The 4,993-nt window shown below is 34.7% G+C and overlaps 1 long non-coding RNA gene across 2 annotated transcripts; it reads left to right on the forward strand.

Annotated features, from left to right (window-relative positions):
• The first annotated feature begins 2,367 nt into the window (after nucleotides 1–2,367).
• On the forward strand, nucleotides 2,368–3,614 carry LOC107104630. Of its 2 annotated transcripts, none has more exons than XR_001482271.1 (3): nucleotides 2,368–2,595; nucleotides 2,733–2,834; nucleotides 2,919–3,614. It is a non-coding gene; the product is annotated as an uncharacterized LOC107104630 (long non-coding RNA). The 2 variants fall into 2 exon arrangements; XR_001482272.1 differs by having other exon boundaries at nucleotides 2,369–2,529; nucleotides 2,919–3,613.
• The last annotated feature ends 1,379 nt before the right edge of the window (nucleotides 3,615–4,993 follow it).

Consider the following 4,993-nt stretch of genomic DNA (forward strand, 5'->3'; position numbering starts at 1 on the left):
AATATGTTTTGTATTAAGAAAATTGATATTTAAAATCAATTTTTATTAATTTTAATAAATGCAACTCCTTCACTATAAAAGCATAATATAACAACTATCTTCTAACCTGTTTAACAATGTTTCCATCTCTTCCTCTCAGTCCAGCAAAGAATCTACTTTAAGACTCTGCTGTTGGTTAAAAGGGGAAGTTAGGCTCATATCACTTCCTTTCTTCCTCTCAGTGAGGTTAAAGACATGAACATTGCAGCTCTTTATTTGGTCAGCGTATTCAGAAGTTCTCCTCTGATCAGTAACAGGACACTCTTCAGGCTGTTTAGAGCTAAATTTAAACATTACATTCTGGATAAAATAATCCTGCATCTGAGGGCAGCTGAGTGAACCAGAGAGCAGAGATGAAGGCCGTCGTTGGAGTCTTACTGATTTTGCTCCGAGTTTCTCATGGTGAGGTTTTTATCTATTTTTACCCAGCACCACATTCGTTCCTTTCCATTTAAATAATATGTTTTAAAATGTTGATGTTTAAGTTTCTTTTCAACTGACAGTTTTGAAAACTAAGTTTCTTTGAGGGTGTAACATATGAAAAGAAAAAGAAATAATAATAAAAAGAAAATCCAAACTTCTAATAGGATTGAAATGTCCTATGACCATTCAGGCTAGTTTGATTTGCTTTCTTTATTATTATATAATGAGTACGGCTTAAGTTGTTTGAAAAAATAAATAAAAGTTACAGTTGATTTACAAAAAATATATTAATATATTTTAATTTCTTTTTAGTTTTTCATCCTCTTACATTTCATGTAAAGTTTAAATTAAAACTTTAACATAAAAGACAAATCAATTCAACATTACATTAAATATTTGCTGGACTAAAGATAAAGTGTTGAAATGTTAAAGGCTGTTCATTTTGTTAATTTATGTTTTTGAAGAAAAATATTTTTTTATAAGGTTTCAGCATTTGTTGTGTTCACGATTATTTTAAGCTGAAATGTATATGGGGGTTTTTGGACTCTGCAAAGAAAAAAGAAGTTTGACAGATTTAGCTATAATTCCATTCTGATTGGCTTTTTAAACAAGATTATTCATCTTAGTTAAATCCAAATCAGCTATGAAGAAAGGTGTTACTTTTTCTCTCCATGTAGCAGTAATGAGCTGAGCAGCACCTTTAGTTTAATTTACTGCAGTTTTTTGAAACAATTTGAGTTTTGGGCACAGAAACAGATTCTTGAATCTGAAATGGTAAATGGTAAATGCTTTTTTTCAAGTCAGGAGACTTGACCAAAGCGTTTTACATCACATTCAGTCATTCACCCATTCACGCTTGCATTCACGAAATAAATAAACACAATTCTTTAAATCACTATCTTATTCTGTTTTAAGTTAAAGTGCTGCTACTTGATTTTCATGTTCAGCTGTTGGACATAAAAGGTTAAAGTCACTGTGATGTTGGACAAATACACAAATATTAGTGACACTGGACAAAAGAAGCCCATGATGTTGTTAAGGATTAAGTACGTTATTTATTTTCATTGAAGATAATGATTAATATTATTCTTTAAGGTGCAGCTGATTCCTGTGATGGCCGACAAGATGGAGCTCAGTATTATGGAGCTTTGGGAGGATCAGTGGAGCTTCCACTGGAGAACGACGTCTCACAATTACGCAGTGTTCAATTAACAAAGAATGGAAGTGTATTTAAGGGGTTTAACAACAAACCAACAGAAAGCTGGATAGCTGGAAAAATTGTCTTTTACTCAAATAATGGATCATTTATGATCAATGACCTGAAGATGAATGACAGCGGTGAATATGAACTTATATTGTTTGGTAAAGATGGAAAGAAAACAGGACCTAGAACTGTGCAGCTGTGTGTTCAAGGTAATACAATGTTTATCTTTTACCTTTTTACATTTTCTACTCTTCGTTTTGCTTCCACTGCTTTAAATGTTGCGGTAATCATTGTACTGGTACTAAATACAAACATCTTATAACAGCGTTCAATATAAATTCTGTGTTTTTCCAGTTTTCTATCAAAAGGTTAAAAAGACGTTTCCTGTAATTAATGTGTTTTTCTCTCTCAGCTCCTGTGTCTTCTGTCCAGCTGTCCCATCAGTGTTGGTCCCTGGGACGGATCAAGGTGTCCTGTCTCTCTAAGGGGGACAGTCCTCAGTACAGCTGGACTCTGGATGGAAAAACACTGACAGACTCTGAACTACTCTTTGGAAATAATCAGACTAACATCATCGTTCTAAAACCGAATATCTCAGGGCGTCTTTTCTGCTCAGTCAGGAATCAAGTCAGTTCATCCTCCAATGAGATCAAAATTCCTGACTGTGGTGAGTGAGATAAATATGATAAACTAGTTGATGGTTATGATCCTACATGACATATAATCCTGTTTGTTTCTAGGCTTCATATTCATTAACTGCACCATCAATGGGACAACAATAGCTAAATGGGTGTATCAAGAAAATAACACCCTGTGTGTTGAACCAACAACTGTCCCTCCAACAACTAAACATAGTAGTGTGGGTAAGGAGACACAGTCAATTTCCTTACCTCATAATCCTGAGAACCATAATCAACCTTGGTACATTAGTAAGTGAAAATTAAACTCTGTTGTGTTTGTTTGTGAATAATACCCTTTTTCATTTTTTTAAGTTTTCATAAATCCTGTAGAGTAACTCTGGCCTTTAAGATCTGTGTTTGTCTGATGTTTACTTGTTTTTAAACAGGGCTATTGCCAATAATAGCTGGCGTTCTCACAGCATTGGTAATTATCTTGATGGTCTGCATCGCATTCATCTGTTACTTCAAGAAAAAGAAAAGCCCCAGAGGTAAACAGTACAGCTTTCTACTTGGTTATTGATTCAAGGACAGACCTTATAATTCATCAGCTTTACCATTTTTTTGCTTTTCAGCGGTGGAGGAAGATGACCAGGAACTGACCTATGCTGATGTTAGGGTTGTGAAAAATCAGGGAAAGAAAGTGGAGCTAAGTGCGGACGTTGATGTGGAGTACGGCCAGGTCAAGTTTTCAAAGAGACAGAGACCAGAGCGGGCTAACCCAATAGTGGAGGATACTTTATATGCACAAGTAAACAAAGGAAGGTGATTTAAAATGTCCAACAAGCCTATTTCTGCATGTTACCTAAAAGACTTTTCTTGGATTACCTGTTAAAAATACAAGTCAGGAGCTTTTTAATGGAGGCATGGGCAGCTGTCTCGCCTTCCACACAGTCTGGGCCTCAAATTCCCCACCTTATATCCTCTTTCTGTCTTTTACACCGATGAATGAAGGACAGTATTACCACAAAAAAAAAAAAAAAACTTTAACAGAGTGACTTATTATACCTGAAGCTGCTTTTTTGTCAAAGCATCGATTAATTTGTGTTTGAACTCATCATAAAAGCGATGCCTGCTTCTTTATGATAAAAGTTTTTGAGCTACAACATGTAAAAAAAACCCACTTGAAATGAAATTTTTTCAGTTGTTTTTATTTTTAAATTGTATTTACATTAGTAAATTATTGTTACATCAACACATTAAAATATCTTTATGTAATACTTTTTAATTTAATACCTGTTTGATAAATAGTACTTGTAAATAATACTACCGGTATATTACCAAAGCGACTCATTTTGTGTTTATGTATATCTGACTGTATACTTTCAACCATATAAAAAAAAAAACTATATCTGCATAATATACTCTTCAGTGTCTGTACAGTACTAAAATAAAATATCTTTGGCCAAAATCAGCCATACATTTGCAGCTTGTGAGCGACTCTGTGATCATATCTCCATTTGGTATCACAGTAGACGAAGAAAAGAGAGAAATGCTTGGTCTCCTGGGAAGTTTTGTATGTAAGTCTCCATGACGTAAGATCTTTAACGCAATGATACTTCAAATTTTGGTGAATACTAAACTGTTTTACCTACGCTGTCCTACAGTACATAAGAAACCAATGTAATCTATTTTATCTAATTATTGTTTTAGTTTAGTTTTACTCTATTTAGCAGAATAACTGTCTGATGAAACACAGGTTTCCATCTTTCACACACAAGCAAACACCCTCCTACACATAAATGGAGAACTGAAAGGTTAAGGTTCTTTTAATATTCAGCACATTTGGTTTAAGGGGAAGTAATATCAAACAGCATGTCAGACAACAGAGGAGAGGTTGTGTTTGCCTTTCAAAGGGCTGAAGTTATTCTTTCTATATTTAATCAAAAGACTACTTGTGGTTTCCATTTACGAGAACAGTAATGTATGGATCATATTTTAGATCTCTACTCTGCATCAGATGTAGTTAAAGTGCGTAGCAGTTAAACTTTATTCAGGTGGGTTAAGAAAAAAAAGTAAGCTATCAAAGCCTATTTTTAAACAATCTCTTTAAATCAGGACTCAAAATGAATTGTACAAATACAATAATATAACAGGTACATTTTAAATACTTGGATGAAAACTCTTTGCTGGTAATAACAGTTGGAAGTCTTGAACTACTGGACATCAGCAACCCCTGGGTTTGCTCTTTTTCAGTGCTCTGTCAGTCAGGGGCGTAACTAAAATTGAGGACACAGAGGTTATGTACCATGTATTATTTGTAACTTATATATTTTGTGATATATATAAACTTTTAGTATAAATTAATGTAGGACGATGATCTAGGTCTTCCACAAAACTGTGGGGTGTTTATTTATTTGGAGAGCCAAGAATAGTGCAACTGTGTAATTAAAGAAAGGAGCTCGAGTGTTTGGGCATAAGTGGTGTGCACCACCAACCTGCACTGTCACTATAGTAACTGCTACACACAGGCCATAGATGCCGTAAGTCAGTCTGTCACTCACCGCAGTCACTGGGAGAGGAGCATGTCGAGCTACAAATGCAGGTGGAGTGCAGTTTAAGTTGTAGATGACAGTGAGGAAAAAAAAACATTTCCATGAGAAAAGATTTCAGCATAGAAAGCTACTCAGTTAGCAAGGAAACATAGAAC

Source organism: Cyprinodon variegatus, unplaced genomic scaffold (genome assembly GCF_000732505.1).
Source record: "Cyprinodon variegatus isolate N-32 unplaced genomic scaffold, C_variegatus-1.0 Scaffold1826, whole genome shotgun sequence".
In the NCBI taxonomy this organism is placed as follows: Eukaryota; Metazoa; Chordata; class Actinopteri; order Cyprinodontiformes; family Cyprinodontidae; genus Cyprinodon; species Cyprinodon variegatus.